The sequence below is a fragment of the Rhagoletis pomonella genome, unplaced genomic scaffold, assembly GCF_013731165.1.
Source record: "Rhagoletis pomonella isolate Grant_MI unplaced genomic scaffold, Rhpom_1.0 Rhpom_scaffold_00006, whole genome shotgun sequence".
Lineage (NCBI taxonomy): Eukaryota > Metazoa > Arthropoda > Insecta > Diptera > Tephritidae > Rhagoletis > Rhagoletis pomonella.
The window spans coordinates 70,192,048-70,213,562 of record NW_023458560.1 but is presented as its reverse complement, the minus strand read 5'-3'; positions in this window follow the sequence as shown (position 1 = coordinate 70,213,562).

The window sequence follows — 21,515 nt, the reverse complement described above, 5'->3', positions numbered from 1 at the left end:
ATCAAGCAATCTTAGATATAAATAGATACAACTCATTTCCCCTGAGAAGTGCATCGAAATGCGCGAATGGTATCTTAGACAGCCGCAAGGAATCACTTCTTAATAAATTGAATATTTTTCTTAATTTTCTCTCGATTCCGAGTGACTTGGAAAAGTGAGTCCTGAGTCAGAACCGTATTATAATATGTATGAAATTTTTAAGAAATGACAAGGCGGTGAAAGATTTGGTTTGAATAAGAACCAAACCTATATTAGGACCAGGCGCTAATCTACTATTTTGAAGGCGCACAGTATGGAAAGAAATATTGGACTAAACGGACCAAGCCGAGCTTAAAGCTGGCCTAAAACAGATGCGTTACTACCGGTGCGATCAAAAAAAACTTACGATATGCGATCAATACAAACCATTGTTCGTAAAAATTATAGAAAATAAAATACAGCTAAAAAGTTAGTAGATCTACCAATAAAGTGATAAAGTCCGTGCACTGAGCACAATTGATCGCACTATATGTGAGACTTAAAGTGTTCTGAGATAAGGAGTTTTCGAACTGGCTGCCGAGATAGGTCGGTCTTCCACTCAGCCATCGATTTGGAAAAAAAAATTTATTCGAAAAACTTTTATCCGATTTCCACGAAATATTTGGAGTTCGCAAAACTCTGAAAAGGACTTCTATTTCTTGTCCAGAGCTCCCACAAACAAATCCCACTCTCTAATTTCTCGTTTAAGATGCCCCACCGTTCGCTAGCCCATAATTATTTGCAACGCTTTATGGATGCTTCAAGTGGCCACACCAGAAAAAAAAATCTCAATAACACATACCGTAGACTTCTAACTTGCCGCCCAACGCCCATGCAACTACCAACTAACTGCCAACTTGCAACATGCAAATGCAGGCGCAGCTAGCGACAGCAAGCACAGCTCTATCTCATATAACCATGTTTTTGTTGTGATTGTCGATAGTCCAAAAATTATGCTCGTCGCCGGGAGCTGCAGCAGTAGTAAGTAGTTGAAGCAGGCGAGGTTTTGCGGCTTACCAAAAATATACAAAAAAAAAAAAAAGAAATGGCAAGTAAGTAGGTGGGTTTACAGCCTCCGAAAACGGCTTCTTCAGTTGCAAAATTTCTTACTTTGCAAGAAAGAACGAAAACAAATTTAGCTCGCGGCAGCTGGAACTCTATCGTAAAATGCTTACGTGTTGTTGTTGTTGCAGTGGCTGCTGTTGTAATGTGGCAACTAAAACACTGATTTGGTTCTATTTATTTTTTCGGTTGACTCGTTGTGGCAGCAGCGGCCATATTTTTTTTTTGTGGCATACATATATACATTTAAATTTGCTCCTGTTTTTCTTACGGACTCTCTGTGCTGTGTGTGCCCCGATTGCCTGCCTTGCCACCTCCACCACAACTCCAACTCCAACTCCTCGACCACTGCCGCACTTCTGCTTCTATGTTTTGCAAGGTGCATCTCCCTCAAGTTTTCTTCTTGCTATTTTTCATGCTTTCCAAGCTCCGCTAGGGTATACAAGTACATAGTTACATAAGTACGAGTACATTGGAACAACGCCCAATTCTTTGCTGCTGCCTGCTTCTCCTTTTACATATCTACGAATACCTGCATACATATATGTATATACTTAAGTATATATTTACTAAAATTTTGCAATTTCGCCAAAAGCGTTCGTGAAATTCTTTTTGATTTGTGGTTGTTGATAAAAGAAGTAACAACAGCAGCAGCAGCAGCAGCTGCAACAGCATAATAACAACAATAACAAGCAATATACACCATAAGAAGACAATAGAATAGTCTTGTTCTTCGGCTGCAGCAAAATTTTGTATCAACATGGGAATATTATTTATGCACAGTAAATTTTTCTGCTCGTTTTATTTCTCTTTTATGTGGGGAGCTGGGGAGCGTTGGAGCAAACAGATGTGGAGACGCACAGAACATTGCTTTTTCGCATGTTAAGTAGAAATTGTTGTTTTATGATACTAATTATGTGCTAATTCCTATTGGTTGAGGTCTTGAAAATCAACAAAAGACAGTTGCTCGCAAGAACGAATATAGATTTTCAATAGGTTCCCCTTTTTATTATTCCGAAATCGGGCAACAGGCCCTTTTGACTTCACTAAATCATACAGACCTATTAGCCTTACTTCCTTCACTCTCAAGCCTTTAGAGACACACTTTCACTCCCTTACACCACACACAATTTGCTTATGTCAAAGGGAAATCGGCCCTATAGTATCTGATTAGTAGGATCGAAAGTGCCTTCGAGCCCTAGGAGATTGGTGTGTGAACCTTCCCGGACATCGAGCGAGCTTTCGACAATACTGCCTATGGATCCATTTCAATCCGAAGAGGTTTAGACCCTTCTACTGTTGGGTGCATAGACGGTATGCTTCGTGAGCGTGAAATTACGTCGTCCTTGGGCAATACTCAAGTGAGGATCAGAGCCGTGAGAGGCTGCCCACTGGGAGGGGTCCTTTCTTCCTTGCTTTGGTCACTTATGGTGGACGACCTCTTAATCAGACTACGTGAGTGTGGTTACGATGTTGTGGGATACGCAAATGACCTGGAAATTATAGCTACGGGAATATTCTGCAGTACTCTCTCTGACGTTTCATGTATGTATGTGTGATAGAGTGAATCTCCCGTGTGTTATGCGGGCAAAGCATGGTGGCACAAGACACTGCAAAAACTGCCATACTTCGCCTTAACAAATTGCAAAGATTGGTATGCCTACCCGTCACTGGACCAGAGGAACCTGTTCAACTGCGGCTCTAGAGTCGCTCTTGGAATGGACTCCTCTCCATATTTTTATCCAGGAAACAGCAGCCAGGAGGAAACTGCAACTTTGACTATCTAACGACGACTTCTTCTCGAAGCAGCTTCATGTCGGTATTCTTGGTAAGATACCAGGGTTGGAAAAATGCGGAATCTCTAATTCCATGACTATAGAGATCTGCTTTGACATAAAGTTCCAAGTGATAATTCCCGATCGCGAAGATTGGGCGAATGGACTCCCTGCACTGGATCTCATATACGTACACTGACGTTTCAAGGGAGGAGGATAGAGCAGCTACAGGTATTTTTAGACCTAGCATCAAAGTTGCAATTACCATAGCCAAATGGCGGTTTATAAGGCTGAAATAGTCGCGATTTTAAACTGCGAAAAATTAAACCTTGGAAATGGTTTAAAGGGCGCTTTTCTGGTCCATTCCAAACAGGTCTATGAAATCCCAGGTGGTTAGAGACTGCTTTGACATGCTACAAATTTAGGCAGCCAAAAACACGGTAATACTGTGCTGGACCCTAACCATTCTGTGGTCTCAGTTAGTCCTCTTCGAGAGCTACCATTACTGAGTGGGTACACTCGGGACGCAGTAAGTACTGGGGGGCGGTGGGGGGCATTAGGCACGCCACGCTCTTCGGCTACCCTTTCAACAGAAACTTTCTGGGTACCTGAGCGGCCACAACCAATTGCGATTCCACTTGCACCACGAGGATCGTGGATGATGAAACTTCGGCGCATACTCTGTCTCACTGTCCGGCTTTGGCCAGACAAAAACTGATTTATTTGAAATCTTCAATGGTTGAACCATTTTTTATAAGGGATTCGCAAACCAGGGCCCTTTTGTGATTCATTAGCGAAGCCGCAGCTATCTTGCCCACGCTGGGTTAGGGACTCTCTCTTTAAGAGATGCATAATATCTTTCAGGTCGCGCTGTCTCTTATTCTGTTACACCCAAAAAATTAACTAACTATATAATAAATAGCCCAAACAATGCTAAAACATTCTGGAAAAATTTTGATATGCGCATCCTAGTTTGCCAAAGTCGCCGTGGCGAGTATTTAACTGATATTGTGGTTCAAACATAAATGCCATGGACTAACAAACTTAATGAAATAAAAATTAAAAAAAAAAATATTTCGAGAAATTTTGTTGTGACATATTTATAAAGGAAAATCTGTGGTCTTATTAAACCACCCTGTTTTTATTGTTCTATTATTTAAATATCTAAAATAAATTGAGTTTGTCGACCGAATACTAAGAAAGTATTAGCATTATATCTATTTATTTTTATTTACATTTTCGGATATCCTTCTAGGACGTGAATCAGCGCTCCTTTGCACCAGCAGCACCACAAATTGAACATTCGCCCAAATCTAATTTTATTCGCACAGCCAATAATCTTTAGCAAATAATTAACACAATACAGCGACAACACACAACAAAACAATCTAAACAACATAAAAATTTAACTATTTATTTACATACATACAAACATCCAAAACATTCAAGAATAGTTAGTTGCTAACGATATTACAAGAAAATAGAAATGAATGGCAAATGAATGAATGTAGATGAAATCATTGCAATTAACGACTTGGCGAACAATGTAAATTTAACGCGGGACATTAATTGAAACATTAAACGGTACATTTTATTACTTAATTTACATGGAAATTAACTAAAACATGCTGACAAAGCAACGCGCAACCGAACGAAACAGAACAGAAGACAACATCACCCACTACACGAATTTTGATGCCAAGGCAACAAGGATAACGAATGCAACAACAAAATAGCAAAACAAAAACAATCAAATTACAATGCAAAATAGCAAAGAAGAACAACAAACAGACGGAAATACCGAGCAAAAATCACAGAAAACGGAATGCGACCCTAAAATACTTGCGAAGTCAAAATGATGTGGCGGCGACCTCTCTGGTTCCCCCTGTTGTAGTAGAGAGTAACAAGCGCGAATGCGTTTGCGGAATTTCGGACGGAATAGACAAGCGTGTAGATGAATTGAAATGAAAATAGAGTAAGCGCCACACAGCGAAAATACTAAAAAGTATGTGTAATATGTATGCAGGACATTTTAATTCTCAATTTCACACCCTAAATGACTGACTAACACTTCCTTGCCTTTGACACCGCGACGGACTGCGCTTTCGCGCCCTTAGTGCGTTCGCTTTTTTTTTTTTTTCGTTTGTATGAACTACGGCGTCCGAGTTTGGGACACCGTGTCCGACACGCTTGGGTTTGTTTCGAAGCATTTGTCGACATTTGGCGCGCTCTGTGTTTTTGGCTTCAATATGCCAACAGCCAGCGCGGCGCATTCCACTTTAATTTGATTCTTTTTTCGGTTCTGCAACAGTGAGCTGTCAATTTTTGCTTTATGACCTTTTTTCTTAATCTCTGGTTTGTCTATTTTTATTTTTTTTTTTTTTGCATTGCCAACATTTTTTGTCTGCGCTTTTTGGGTGTAAATTTTTCAGTTTTTCGCGGTACTTTGTTCGCCTGCTCTCCCTCTGCTTGTACTTATGAAATTTCCCATCCATTTTATGCCGTTAAGGCTCATTAGATTTGCGAAATGTTTTGACACTGTGACGGCATTCTTGACGTTAATGTTATTGCATTAACGGCTTTACTCGAGGCCAAATGGGTCTGGTCTGCGTAGAGGTCGCGCACTTGCCTTGCGGTAGACATTTTAAATTCTCTTTCGTTTTTATTATTGTCCATTACTATTTTTTTTTTGTTTACAATTAAATTAATAAATGCCATTAAATTGCAAGTGTTTGTTTTTATTATACATGGACTCCCAATGGGCACTCGCTCGTCGCAGTGAAATGTCAACTAATTTTATTTTATTATTTTCATTGCAGAACATTGATGTACAGATGTGATTTTGCGCCACATTAACTGCAAATTATTGGCATTAAAATACAAAATAATGGCTGGTGTTTTTACTGATTATTCTTAATGAACTCAATGATTAAAACAATTTTATCAAAAAATAGTTGGCACAGCACATTCGTTTATAAGTATGTGCGCTTTTCTTTAACTTGCTGAGAGTTGTAGATTAGTCGGGTAGAGCAGAGTTTTAGTACATGCTATTAATATTAATTCTTTCATTTTTAATTAGGCATTAGTGAAGTCGAATTGTTGAGCAATATATTTAATTCGTACTTTGACCGACGAATGGTTTTTTTATTGCCGTTGACTGACGCTAGCCTAAGCACAAGATAACTTCCTCCTGTGCCTTATAAAAATATATCGTAAACGCTCGGATACACCTTAAACTGGCTTAGAGATGTTTCGCTTTGGTAACTGTTGGGTTAATTTAGACTGGATTAGGTTAGCTATCGTAAATAGCTTATCCGATATTTTACCCTGTTTCCGTGGTCCGCTAGAGCCAGCATCGGCTTTAGGATAGAGGAACTTTCCAAAATATTCGCGAGAAAGCTCAGATTGGAAAGCGTTACAGTATCTACTATCAGTTAAGGAAATGATTTGGTGTCCTTAATTTTTATCAAAACCAAAGTCCTCAAAGGAATAATATTCTATATTAGCTAAAAGACAAATTTACCCTTAATATTATAGCTATACCCACGGACTTATACAGATGATCTGGTCTGTTTTATTACAGGGCACTTCTCACTGCTATTTTTGAGGAAAGTGGAAACAACACTGAAAACGATTGAGCCTCGGATGGATGAGAGTTTAGATGGAGAAGGTTAGATGGTTCCATGATGATGATGATGGATTTACTTTTGGTGGAATTCTGATGTAGATTTCTTCCAAAAAAGGTACGAGTATTTAGGACTAATTAAAGCTTAGCAGCTTTAAAGAAATCTCGCATTAATCATCATACCCCAAGGGCCTTAGTTCATAGCTTAATTGCAACACAAATAAGGTCTCTTCGCCATTGAAAGTTTCGTTTTAATTATGATGATTGAGAATCGTTTACTCTGAGTTACAGATCACACAGGGCTACTTATACATATTTACACATCCGAACATTTGAATAGGGGCACCTTAGACCAAAAATGGGTAGCATTAAGAGGCGAATACTCATGTTGCCCCCAATCTCAGAAGGAATATCTGTATATGTAAGCATAGGTTCTCGAGTTTGAAATTAAGCCAAAACCGGATAAGTCGATTTTATTTCATAAACTATTCATACAGTGAAAATGCTTATGTTGGTGTGAAGTCATGACCGAAAATTGCAATAAAACTATTAACAGTAAAGGTAGCTTTTATTTTGAAAAGAGCAAAACAAAATAAGTTTAAAGGTTTTTTTTAGATCAAAAGTAAAACCAATTAAAATCAGTGAAAAATTCACGTTTGGTCTCATTTTAACATTGAATTATTGCATTTTTTTAGAGCTTTGAGTAGAGCTCTTGCCGCTATAGCTGAATTGTTATAAGTGCTTACTGCCACTCGGGAGGCCCATGGTGCAATTTCTGGTCCCAGCAACTTCAAAAAAAGTTTTTTTCAAATATCGGTCGCTCCTCGGCAAACAATGGCAAACCTCCGAGTGTACTTCTGCCTTAAAAAAGGTTCTTCGAAGGTGGAGTAAAAGTGTAGATCTCTCCATTTTGTGCCAAAACATCAGGAAACAGAACACAAATTGGTAGAGAAGCTCGGCCAAATATGCGGAAAACGTTTAAGCGCCAAACATTCATTTTATATTTATAATTTTAAAACTGTTTAGGGGTTTGCCTTCAACACAAAAAAGTCTTGCGCAATTCGAAGAACTCAAATCTTTTATGGAGAGGACAAAATTTTATTGAAATGAAAAAATCCGGTTTGTTCGATGAAAAATTACGGTTTATTCGATATTCGAGAAACGAAAATTTAAATAAAAAGAACGCCTATGAATTAATCACAGATCAGAGAATAGTTTTTGTATTCGTTGAATATATTCGTATACACCTCCGCTTCGCAACGAAAATCCCATTGTATTTAAAGCGTATTCAAATTTTTACCAGCTGAGGGGAATTCACCAGCTTAAATTATAATTTATTTTTAAAGCAAAATAAAGGACCCAAATACCACTTAAATATTTCATATCTATTAGCTGTCGGCACAGCTGCTGCCAAGATGAGGCCAAAAAGTCGTTGCGGTAATATTCATGGTAATTGTATAAAATAACCAGCGCAGTTGTAAAACTCGCGGGCAACATTGGCTACATAAAAATTAGTAGAAAAATTTGAGAAAAAAAATGCAAGAAAAAACGCAACAAATTCTATGAACGACAATAAAAATGTAATGATACCTCCATCAGCGTTATTTGTGTGCTGAAAAAGAACTTAGGAAAAAACACGAAGCCAGCTGTTTCCAGGACAACGCAAATCAGGAATGTAAGTAAGGCGCAGACAAATAGTAAACAAGCAGGGAAAATTCAAAAAAAAAAGCGCCAAGGCAGCAACTTTTTCTTACAAATCAGCACAGCCGCCGCGGGGGTACAGCGAGTAGTACGCAACATTTAAAAGTAACTGTAAATTCAAGGTAATGAACTGATGGACGTCAAGCAGTCACAACGGCACCCATTCAAACGTCAAGTTGTGGGTGTAAATCCCGTTAAAAGCCGCCAAAGCGCCACGTAAGAATGAAATAAAAGATGGGGGGGGGTTAGAAAGTATCGTGCGTAACGAATTGCTGGAATTGGAATTTTTCTGCTTAAAAAAAAAAATAAATAAAAGTAAAAAACATTTTCAAATGAAGAAAAAATGCGTTCGCTCCTCGCCCCATACAAAAGGACTACACTAATGACAGCTTATTAGCATGTCGCCGCAGTAGGAAAGATGCGCGCTATAGGAAGGTGTCGGCGAAGTGAGCCAAGGTAGATTTAACGGTATTACATTTAGAGTGGGCAAGCCATGCAAAATGCTCTCTAATGTTAGTTCGAGTTTGATGGGCGCGTGCCACAGACTATTTCAGCGCAATAATGCTGACTTTACGATTCAAAACAAGCTGCTCTGCTATTGCAAGCGGTGGGTGGGGGGATGGGGAAATGTGTTTGTGAGAAACATGAAATCTTATTATAACCATGAAAAAGAGATTTCTAATGTAAATTTTATTCCTACAAGACACAAACATATTACTGTACACGTTTGGTGTATTTTTAAATGATGTTGCTGGCGTAGAGGTGGGACGCTGGCTGAATTAAGAGTTTTAATCATAGGAAAAATATACGACATTTAAAATTAAAGCGTATGGCGATATAAAATTTTATTTATGCTTGGAAATATTTCCATTTAAGTAATAGATGATATGCTCCAAAAATGTATTTTATAAAGTTTGGTTTGTTGGAGAGGATTTTCATATTAGGGGATATTAAGATAGGCCGCTTTAATACTCCCTTATTTTATCCCTGATGTTTCGGTAATTTTTGGCTGGGAAAAGCAAATATCTACTTCCTTAAAATGCCGCCTTTAGAATGACACTTAAATATTTTTCGAAAGCACTGAAACTGCTAGTAAAACTATAGCTTCTTTAATTTCTAACCTCCCGAAGCTGTTTGAGTGGTGTGCAGTTTTTCTCTTCCCTATTCAGTGTTGACTGACCATACCAGCTTTGAGGACCTTAAATTAAATAGGAGCACGAAAAAAGTAAAAATACGGGTTTTCCTCATACTCAAGAAAAGAAACTCTGCCGCTGAGTTAGCCCAACTGAGAAAAAAAAAAGTTATCGGCAGGTACTGAATGTACGATTTCAGAGCAGTAACATACTTGTTTGCCTTGTAAGGGAACAGGTATAACTCTAAACTCCATGCGATACCACAAACGACCCTGAGTCTGAGTGAGTTCTACAAGGCAGTGTCGGCCATTGTAACCTAACCTAGCCGAATATTGAAAGTACTTTGTATATATTGACCGACAACATCTGAGTAAAAGTTGGATAGGAACAAAGAAACCTATGTCTGCATATTGTCAACCAATTAAATCATTTTTAGTGCTTCTTATTTTCCATAGTTCCCGATGACATGAACTCTTCTCAACTACTACCACATATTTGGCAGAACTATAATTCTTATAGACTCTCTCGCATCCATTTTTGGAGAAGATTTATATTCGACGAATTTCAGAGGTACGAAGAGAATAACCTCTAATTAGGGTTTTTTGAATCAATGAAATCATTCAGTTCCAGGAAAGGCTCTGAGACAAGTAATTTGAAGGCCATGACATGCTTATAGCCTCGGTAAACGCGTTTCGGTTTTTTTTTATATTAAATTAACTCCTTACAGACTAAGTCAAGTCAATTTTGAAAAATGTGAGTTCAAAGAAAAATTAAAAGAATTGTTTACTTTTTAAAGGGTTTTGTTTTTTGCTACACCAAATGAGCCTCAATGTGATTTATCGATTTTTTCATAGCAATTTAATTTTTTTTTATAAAATATACAAAAAACCTATTTCCAACTCCACAATTACAACTTCAATTTGATATTTGCCATAATTGTGCTTCCTAGTTTGGTATTCATTTTTCACATATTTCAACTAACAATGATCCCTTTGTCATTATAAAGCACACCAAGGTGAATTTCCCACATCAAACAAAAAAAAAAGGTTTAAATATAAAATTCCATCTCTCTTTAGCAGAATTTGATAGTTTTTCTCTGCGTATTTTCAAAGAAATAATTTTGGGTTGCTGGGTACTTTATTGAATGCGAGCTATTAGTTTTGCCTCAAACCAAATTGTGTACTTCCATAAAAACACAAGAAATGCTTTGAAACGAACCTCACGTTCAGCTGTCATTCTTTGTGTGGGGAACACATGTGACACAGGAGCTCTTTGCCTATGTCCTTCATGCAAAAACGCTCTGCCGACACCTGACCTAAGGATGTACGGTAAGGATGTAAGCACACCTATTGAAATGCTTTTTAGCGAATGTGTGGATGTGCCACAAAGCGAAAAACTATTAAAAACTAAAAAACAGAGTGGAATGTGGTGTGGGGTATTATTGCAGTGTAATGCAAAGTTTGAAATATGTATATCCCAAAATGGGACAACAAAGCAAAGTGGCTTACAACCAACCCGAACCAACTGACCGCTAACGATTTTCCTTTGAAAAATGACATTTTGTGGTGCAGCATTTTTTTTTTGCCATTTACTCCTCCACTCCACTTCACACAAATAACTCGATCCCATACTAATGTTGCGATGCTTTCGAATAGTTTTTATACAACATAAATTTTACAAAATAATAGTGTATACTTTTCGGCGTCGTCGTGAAGGTATGAGCGGCCAGCTAAAGTGGCAGGCATCCGTGTGCGCTTTGAGCTGATTTACGGCTTCAATTGCTGCATTAAGATGGATGGGGTTAGTGGTGCTGGTGCACAGGTGCTAGCGAGCATCATTCCAGCAAATGCAAGTATTTAAAAATGCTATGTTGTAGAGAGGAAGTACTGTGGATGGTGTGCATATTTTTGGGGGTTTTAGGGTAATTACTTTTCTAAACACAAACAAATACGTTTGGAAATGGGAGAGGATCGAATGGAAGTTGAGTAAGCGCCAAAATCGGCTAAAAACAAGCAGGTAAATAACAGTAAATCTAATATGAAAAGCAGCTGACAAAAATATTTTTCAACGGCACATCACAGACTGGTTATGTGACAGACAGAGTGGAGGGAGCGTGTGAGGGGTGGGCAGAGTGTTTAAACACAGTGAGAAATAAATAAATCAACGGACATTTAGTATCATATCGGCTATCTTTAAAATCCTAAAATGCCTTCTCTTGGAATTAGTCTCATTTTTACCTCAAACCAAACAGTATTTCCTACTGGGTCTCTAGAGATATCGGTAAATACCTGGTCACGTTTATCCAAAAAAGTCTTTTAGCTTCAAAAACTATCCTTCTCGCCTTGTCGGCATTGAGGAGTGTTTAATATCGTCATACCAGAGGCCTTTAGGAAAACTGGACCAGAAAATCCTCTCTTTGGGGTTTATAGGATAAATGCCTTTGGGGCGAGAAAAACAATTGTTCAAGGCGGGTGACCCCACCCCAAATATGCGTGCAGGTTGCGTTATCTTTGGTCGCCCTTTTTGGCGACCTAGATACTTATGTGAAGGAGCTACAATATGCAGAACAGGGTTGCACCAGAATATTCATCTGTGATGGGTGAGGGGCCCCCATGAGTGAGTACCTGAAAGAGAGCTCATTCCCCCAACCTTTTTTGGTCTCCAGAGATTACTAAGGAACTTCGCTAGGTCTTTTGGCTGAATGCCATTTAGGCCGTGTGCTTCTAGGTAAGGTGATCCTAGGGAGCGAAATCTAGTCCTAGCGAGTGTTTCACAGTGTCACATAATGTGTTCTGCTGTTTCCTGTTCTTCGTTGCACAACCTGCACTGATCAGACTTAACAACTTCTATGTTTCACAAGTGTTTTATTACCCTACAGAGGTGAAGGAGTTCTTCGGTGCTCCTTACTGATGGATCCGGAATAAAGGACTTATCCTATAATATTGCGCTTAGTTCTCCATCCAGATATAGTAGTTTCGTCTTACGGAACTCCATGGCAGACCTGTAAAGGGTCCTGGACCTATGAATCCCTGTGCAGCCCCTTTTACGGCGAGAATATCTGCCACGTGATTGCCTATGACTCCACTGTGTACCGATACCCATATGATGTTTACCCCGTTCCTGGAGGTGATAAGTACTAAAATCTGAGGGCAGTCCCAAATCAGTTTTGAGTTCACCTCATGCGCTTTAAGAGCGCCCATTTTCTTGTTCTATAACCCTATGGGTGGAAGTGCGTATAAGCTTCTTGTCCTCTACATTACCGCCTGAGATAAGCCTTGCTGTAAACATAAGAGCCTATTTCGTGGTGACAATATGTTGGGGAAGCAGGTCAAGAAGTACCTCGAGAGTCGCGATTGGTGTTGTTCTCATCGCGCCAGTGATGCCCACGCAGGCTAGTAGTTGTAGCTGAGCTTGACCGTCGTGGCCTTCACTTCAGCCCTCTTCTATCAGATGGATGCAGCATAAGTTAGAATGGGTTTGGGGGTGGCATCCACCTTACCAGTTTAGATCTGATACCCCACCTCCGCCCGATTAGTTTCCGTCAGGTCCAGATAACACTCCCCCCTGCGGGCTACCTTTCGCAGCTAAGAATCTGAATACATATTTCCTTTACTAAAGTGGATAAACCGATATCTAAATTTTTCTCAGTGCATAGTGTCAACGATGAACCACTACTTGGTGTAAAAGGTGCTGGATGGAAACTAACGAAAACAATTTCTTTTTGTTTATGCAACTAAATACTGTTGAGGAATACATCGGCTACTGGAATGGTGTAGAAATGTTGCTAGTGCTTGATTTATGTAAGCACCTTTTTGGGCCACTTTGGCAGTGTGCAAAAATTTAATTATTGAACAAATTTTAATGGGAAAATATGGCACAGCGCAAGAGTAGAAGAGATAAAAAGGAATGGATTTTTCAAGACCACTGCGATTTCTAATCATATATGTATGTATGTATGTATATCCATTCATTTACATTTTACGTACAAAGAATAGTGTCCTTTTTTCCTTGCCTCATTTCTTCAACCCTTTTTAAACCCACTCCTCATTTTAATTTTTCGCTTTACGTTCTTCTCATTAAATAAGCAGATTAGTTTATCATTTAATTATGGTAGATATCCAAAAATAAATTGGTTGCAGTCCCACACACACACATACACACTAGCTTATTAAGTATGTATTTTTGTACATACTATGTACATATGTATGTATGTAGGGTATGTATGTGTGTAGATGTGAGCACGAAATTTTTGGAAAATATTTTATTTAACGCTTGTCTGCTGGTGTAAGTCTCGTCCTGTTATTATTGTTTATTTACGCCCTGTTTATGGATTACTATTTAGATGAATAAATACACACACACACACATAAATCGAAACACATACACATACGAACACACACTATGATATAGTTACAGTTTTAATTGCTTTAGTTTCATATTTGCCTAAATTGAATTTGGTGTGTTAAATCAATCTGGCAACAATTTTTGTAACACTTCAATTAACTAGCCACTCTCCACCTACTGCACATTGTGCTGGCCTACCCATATACAGTTAAATACATATACATATCAACGAATGTATCTACATATGCTCATATATGGGCGATTGATTGCTCGTTCCAATGCTGCCAGCGCCATGACATGGGAATTGTACTCCCTGCGGTTGTTATCTATTTCATCTCGCTTTGAAGGTGTGAATTCGATAAATAATTTCATTATGTTTGTCATAATATTTTCAATAAACACTCATATGTACATATGTATGTGCATATGTCGTTTGATTGCTCTGCGATAGGAGATGTATAAAATAAAGTTTGGGGAAGGCAAATTAAATCGAAAAATTCGACTTAGTACATACTTTATGTTGGTATTGAATTGAAAATATCTCGAAAACGTATCCATAGAAAAAAAATTAACTCCATTTTCGGAATCACCGAGCAATTCTACGTAGGAAGTGGATAGTGGCACCCATAGAACATTTTTGATGTAAACCAATGTAAAAATCGGGTAGCCGACTGGTCAGTCTAAGCGAGGTGCGTTTTACTGCCGTGATAATCGTGGCATTAGACCAGAGATCCAAAAATACTTCAGCATTATCCAAACTGTTTACACTCACCGTCGGAATTAGTATTAAAAGAGCCCATGGAAAAGCCGATTAGATTTGTTACATTTCAGACTCAACCTGGTTACAATAAATCTACTGAGCTAAATCTTCTGCTTTCAGAGTAGATATTTGCTGAGTTTTTACTCCAATCCATGAAGTTGAAGTAAATAAAGCGAGGAAAAATGTATGCCAGCAGGTGCTACTTTAGCTCGACAGGCTAGTGAGAAACAGAGCTCTCTCTAGAGTCTAGACTAACAGATTTGCTAGACAATGAAAGGGGAAAGTGCAGAAGCTTCTGTCTACACTTAGGATCAACCATTTGCGGAATATCCCACACGCCTCGGTCCAAACCAATATACTTAATATGATTTATAGCTTTATAGCAGGTCATCGCTTCTAGCAACCACTCTTTCGTCAATCTTGGACTGGGTTTAAAAAAATTTTGTTGGCATTTTACTATATTTTCTGGACTGGATCTATTTCCTTTTCTTTTCTTTCGCTCAAGGTTAAAGAAACTTGCAGGCAAGCACCTTTGGAAGTTACCTATATCAAAGCTCGTGCAAGCCAATATTCATCTTATGCTTCATATATTCATAGTACTATTCACTAAGATCTTTGGAATGGTTTGCAGCCCTGCCGACAAGAACATACTCTTCTCTAATTTTTCACTTTCCCAGTAAAACCAGACACGAGCTGGTGAAAATTCAAAAAGTCAAAAATTAATTGCATGTATAAAACAGCAGCAAATTCGTTCGGCTATAACACATACTTGACTTCAGATAACCTTTGAAAACCTTCTTTTTCGTGCAATGAGAAAACAGAATTTTTCAGTTCAAAAAGAAAAACCATGCATTTGGAATTAGTGGTTTACTCAAGAAACGGCTAACACAAGATATGTAGTTAAGGTAAGTTGCAAGGCTACGGAAATGGCTTCATACAAGGTGAGCAAACTTAATCCCCCTTCTTCTTAATCACTTCTTTCTTTGGGGCTGCTTGAAGTTTATGCCAAAAATACGCAGCTCTTAAGCGGCAGCTACTTGACGGACACCATCTTTTCCACTTAACGTAAACAATTGAAAAGGTCGAAATAAAGACTTCCATCACTCAAAATTATTTTTTATTTATACATGTGTATGTATGTATATACCCATAAATGTCACCAACAGGTTTTGCGACCGTTGAATTTTTTATACAAGTACCAGTGGGGGATTTACGTGATGGTAAATCCAGGCCTTGGAGCTTAAGAACCTTACAAGTTGCATATGTTTCTGTTAAGCTGCAAATGAAAGGTTTGTCTAGAAATCTAATGCTGGTCCTACCTTGTGCTAGGCCGTTTCACAGAAGATGCTCCACCGTTTTGTTCTGGATCTGATGAATTACAGCTACGACAAGACTTGTTGTGTTCCAGTCCTAGTCTTGCTGCGCGAGGGCCCAGGGTCCAATGTCCTGTGAAAACTGTAGTTAGTGAGATATTACACATTAACAAATGAAGAAGCCTGCACTCACTTCACAGAGTTTTCCTTCGCTTTGAAGTCCGTTTTCCATGAATTAAGAATTAGGGTTGGTCCAAAATAAGTAAAGTCCGAATTTTAATGCTCTTACCCCCTAGGATTGTTCTAGATCGACAAATATACCCCTTTTTTTAATTTGAAATCAAAAAATATGTAGAGGTCGCTCAAAGCGCTCAAAGTTTTCCATGTATTTTATATGAGGGAAAAAACAACTTTTCGTAGAAATGGTATTGAATTCGCGAACACAATATTTTTCGATCCTATAATAATACCCTTTCTTTATTTAACAAATTTCTTAATATTTTGCAAGCTTGATGAGGAGTTGTGGTGATCTCCGAAATAGTATCTACCATTTATTATAAACTATTGTTGTTTTTTCCACAATAACTTTTCATAAAAAACAGCCTCAATCTTAGTAAAAAAATTTTTGAAATGATTTATCAGGCCAAAAAATAACAAGAAAAGCAAGTAATTAGCGATATGTAATAGCAGAAGAGAAAAGATATCAGAATTCTAAAAAAATGGTTTTTCGACAGATGAGGTCCAGTTAACAGTTAACATCACTAAAAATCCAGCGTTTTTTTCACGAACCTCTATCGCTTTCATCGCCTCATATTTAGAAGATATGTAAGTATACCGAATTATCGGCACACATGAATTCAAATTAATATTCATAGAAACAAGTCGATCTACCCCTTTTTCTTACCCGTCGCTTTTGCCACCACTTGAAATGGCTTATAATAAATATCAAAAGCAATTTAAACGAAATTAAAATGCAACATAAAAGAGGCACTTCTGCGATTATTTTCTACTGCATTCATATTTATTAGCAAGTATGTATTTGTGCATGTATGTGTGCGCGTGTGTCCTGCCGGCAAAAGAAGGCAATAATTTGCAAGCAACGTAAAAATATGTATGAAAGGTACCAGAACAGAAATGGCTGGAATGTGTTTGTTGTTGTTCTTGTTACGCCTCTGTAGCGTTCGCAAATATTTATTCTTCTTTTGTCAGCGATTTTTTCAATAACTTTTAATATTCTAATCCCAACAACGGCGGCGGCGTATAACAATAGCGACGAAAGCTAATATTTTTCAGGGGCCGAATGCAAAAGCTCTGAAAAGTAAAAACTTGCCGAGAAATAAAAGGAAATGTGTAGAGTCAGAGGTTGAATGATTACCAAATAAAAAAAGGATGAGTGCAAAGGTGGCTGAGGGAAATCAAAGCTAAGAAATCTGAGATTGAAATTGTGCTATCTTTTCACATACAAGCGGACATATACGTACATATACTGGCATGTGTGCGCATTAGGGTGGTCCAAAATAAGTAAAGTCGGAATTTTAATGTTCTCATCCCCTAGGATTATTCTATATCGAAAAAAGTATACCCATATTTTTTTATTTTTAGATCGAAAAATATTTAGATGTCGCTGAAATCGCTCAAAGTTTTCCATGTAGATATTTTATATGGGAAAATACAACTTTTCGTAGAAATGGTATAGAATTTTCTAAAATCAATATTTTTCGATCGGAAAACTCTGGTTCTCTTTAGGAGACTTCCAATAACAATATTCAATTGTTTATTTAACCATATTTCAATGCCAAATATTTTTTATTTATCCCCCCATTGCTTTTTCTGGCATTTTCTTGGGGTTTCGGCCGACCTGTAAAATATAGTTACTATGAAAAAATGGTTAAAAAAATAATTGGATATTATTACTGGGGATCTCCTGAAGAGAAACAGGGTTTTCCGGTTGAATTGATTTTCAAGAATTCTATAGCATTTCTACGAGAAATTGTTTTTTCCCCATATAAAATACATGGAAAACTTTGAGCGCTTTGAGCGACCTCTAAATTTTTTTTTTTTATTTGAGAGCATACGAATTCCGACTTTACTTTTTTACGTGCATTTTTGGGCCACCCTAGTGCGCATCCACTACCTACTCGTACTATCTGTGGCCATAAAATTTGCATCAACGCACACATATGGTTGGCAGGGAAGCGTTGAGGTGGAACGGGTAGGAGAGCATTGGCATTCTGCTCTTATTTCGGCACCGGATTGAGTGTAATGAATGGCAGCACCGCACTTATCAGCGATTATGACTTTTTTTTCAAATTGCACACAAAAAATAGAAAACCTCTAAAATTCGCAAAGAATTTAGAACATAAAAATGGAAAAAGGAACAGAGCGAAAGGAAATCAAAAATATGATATGTGTGCAGAAGAGTCACCAAGTCAGTTGGCAGTTTGGGGCTGTGGTATGGTGGTGTGGGGGTGGCAACTTGTAAATGCACAATTTAAAACAGGAAATTCCGCTTACATTGGCAGAGCATGGGCAACGCTCCAGCCCTACTTCCCTAACCATGCGCGTGTATTTCCCTTCACATGCAATCGCTTGTATAAGTTTGCGCCTTTGTGACTTTGATTTACTTTTATTGGCAGCTTAAGCGCATTGATCTCTTCTATTATTATTATTATTACAGCGATTATGGCGAGGCAGAGCATATGAAAGCGGTCATAGATTCTTTTTTTTTCTTTCAAGTTTTCCCTCTTTTTTTATGGCTACCTTCAATTTTGCACACATATTTTTTTCTAGTTTTCTCAAGTGTCCTTTTATACAAATGTGTATGTGTGTTGGTATGCATGTACCTATTCACATAAGTATGTGGCATGCCCATTCAAGTGCAGAATTTTTGAATTATCTAAATTAAAAAGTTCCCTTTTTTGCAACAATTCAAATGCGACCATGTGTGAAAGCCCCTGTAGGAAATCGGTGAGGCATTCGTGTTTTTGGCAGAGTAGAAACTTTCACCCATATTGGCATTGCCCATTTCTTAATGAGAAAAAGTTTTCTTTGGGTTTATAGTGTATATACAGATAGCGATAAAAATGTGAAGATTTTGAGACGAAGAATTCAATAAAAAGTAGTCTCTTTGGATAAAAAATTACTTTAACATTTAAAATTCGCCATGGCACATACACAGTTTTTCCTCCAACGTCCGCTCAGTTGTCCCGAGGCCCATCTTTCCATGAGCAATCTTCTTCTTGGCGGTAATTCCTCAAGGATGCCACCTCTGGCCAGTTCAGCAGCCGCATAATTTCCTGCGATATGGACAGGCGCTATTTTAAGCATAACGTTAAAGGCCTGAGTGGCAGTGGTCTTAAGTGCCTAACTGATTCCAGCTTGTTGCCCTCGCTCCAGCCTTCTGTTTGACGTAACTTTCTTCACTGTGTTCCACCAAGAAGAGCCAAGAATTATCCAGGGAAGGGGTTATCAAGCTTATAAATTTCATTCTCAAATATCTCAGACCAGCTAGCCTAGAAAAACTGTCAGCGCACGCAATTAGGCTTTCCTGCCAGTCGCCCTGCTAAACTGAATTTTGAAACTAACTTCTCTTATCGCGTCGATCATAGCTTGAAGGAACGGGACCCGATGTATTCATCATAAACGACACGTAATTTCTGGGTTTGGTACCAACGCATTCAACGTAACTGAAGTCTCTATTTTCATAGACTGAGGAACAAGGATTATGGTTATCTAGATTTTATGCACCGGTGGAGTTGAACTTATAATCTTCATCAGATCACGCAGATCAACTTTGTACTTAACTTTGAAGCCACGAAAGAAATGTCGATAAAAAATTTCAATCTGCTATGTAATGGATGAGGGATGATAAAACTGTCTCTTTGAAAACATCGAATTTTACTCTACTTAGTCAAGCAGATCATGCCACAGAAAATATAACGAAACGTTCGAAATATATTCCAGAAATATTTTCAACTTCGCAATCGCGTACTGTACTAGGCGCCGAGAAATGGTAATGCAGCGCATAAGAATACGCATTGGAAAAGAAGCTGCAGAAGGATAGAATCTTACACAGCAGAATACAAACTTAGTTTAAGTTTTTTCGCAGTTTTCACAAAAAAAAGGACGGTATCTGGTGTCCCCACAAACTCGTAAATATTATGCTTACTCCGAAATCATCCCAGAAAGATGGTGGACAGTTGACTTACATGGATTTTAATTGCGGAGGAAAGAGGTAACAAGGCAGGAGAACGCTCGGTAAGGCATAGAGCTTATCTGCTTAGTTTTGGTAGATCGCGACTTATATATGTAGCTACCTTGGACCTGCATCTTTCTCCTCAAAAATTGAACTACTCTTAGCCAATTGTTAAAGCTATCTTTCAGCGTTTCCTTATTTTAGCAACTTCTGCACTCTTAAAACTACTGGGGACCGTTATTTGGTTTATGTGAGATCTACTCTGCGGCCAAGCTTACCTAGCCTAAACTCTGAGCGCCTTAGGTGCTCTACATACTCAGCTTAAAATACCGGATCGAAAGTCTACTAACAACAGGTACGGCGATACATTTTCTCCAATTAAGATCAATTCGTCATTTTGACTAACTGAATTTTTTAAAACTTTTCTCTAAATTTACAGCATATATTTTATGTTTATAAATACCAAAGGTAACTTCTGTACATATGTACGAGTAATAATTATATACTCTTTGTCCCCCGTTAAATAGAGAGCTAGTCGTGCAGGGTAGCTTGTAAAAAATAGTGTGTGTGAGTGTGGATCACACATACATATGTACATGTGTTTGCATGCACGCCATGCTCATTCACCTCATCATAATCACAGGAAATTGATAGGTTATCAAGCGACGTTCGGCAATAAATATGTTGCCTATCTGCAGGCGCAAATATGTTGAAAGCAGAAAAAATATGCCAAAAAATGACGGTAAAAAATGTACGGTTAGTAAATTTGCACATTCGTTTGAGTGCATTACTCTCGCGTTTTCGCCTCATAAATCCGACTGATTCAAAGCAGTGCTGGTTGTACTTAACATGCCCTGCTTGGCTTTTGTTTTTTTTACGGTCTTATCTCCTTGCAGCTTCATATGTGTTGATGAGAACATTTATGTGTTTTTTTTATGCCAATTTATTTCCCTTAAAGACAAAGTTACGAATATAGAAAAAGTTCATAAAAATGATAAAAATATATTTGCTATTTTCATTCGCAAATCAATTGGGAATTTTCGTGCGCCATCTCCGGGGATATGAGCCGAGAGAAATGATGATTTAAGCGTTTTTAATCTTCTATGAATGTATTACTATATTACTTTTTTAATAGTCTTTCATCTTTTTTAGGAGTTGTCACACGATTCGCTATGTAATTTTGTGCTTCGATTTTTATCCGTTTCTCCAACGCGCAATTTACTTTGACTTTGTTAATATATTTTCATGTCTCAAGTGCCTGTGTTTACGATGTACTGAATCAATCGCTTTGATGTTGATCGCTTTGTTTAATCGCCAGAGAATATATGTATAAATATCCATGTGTGCCTTAGTGGAATTATTTTGAAGTATGTCAGCAATACGTATATACATACATATACTGTCACCCCGGTGAACGAGCGTCTCGCCACAATCCGCATCGAAGGAAGATTCATCAACATCTACATAACTGATTTACGTCCACGCGCCGACGGAAGAAAGGGACGAAGTGTCCAAGGATCTCTCTTATAAGCGCTTGGAGCGCACATACGAGCTCTGCCCTCGCCATGATATCAAAATCGTGCTTGGCG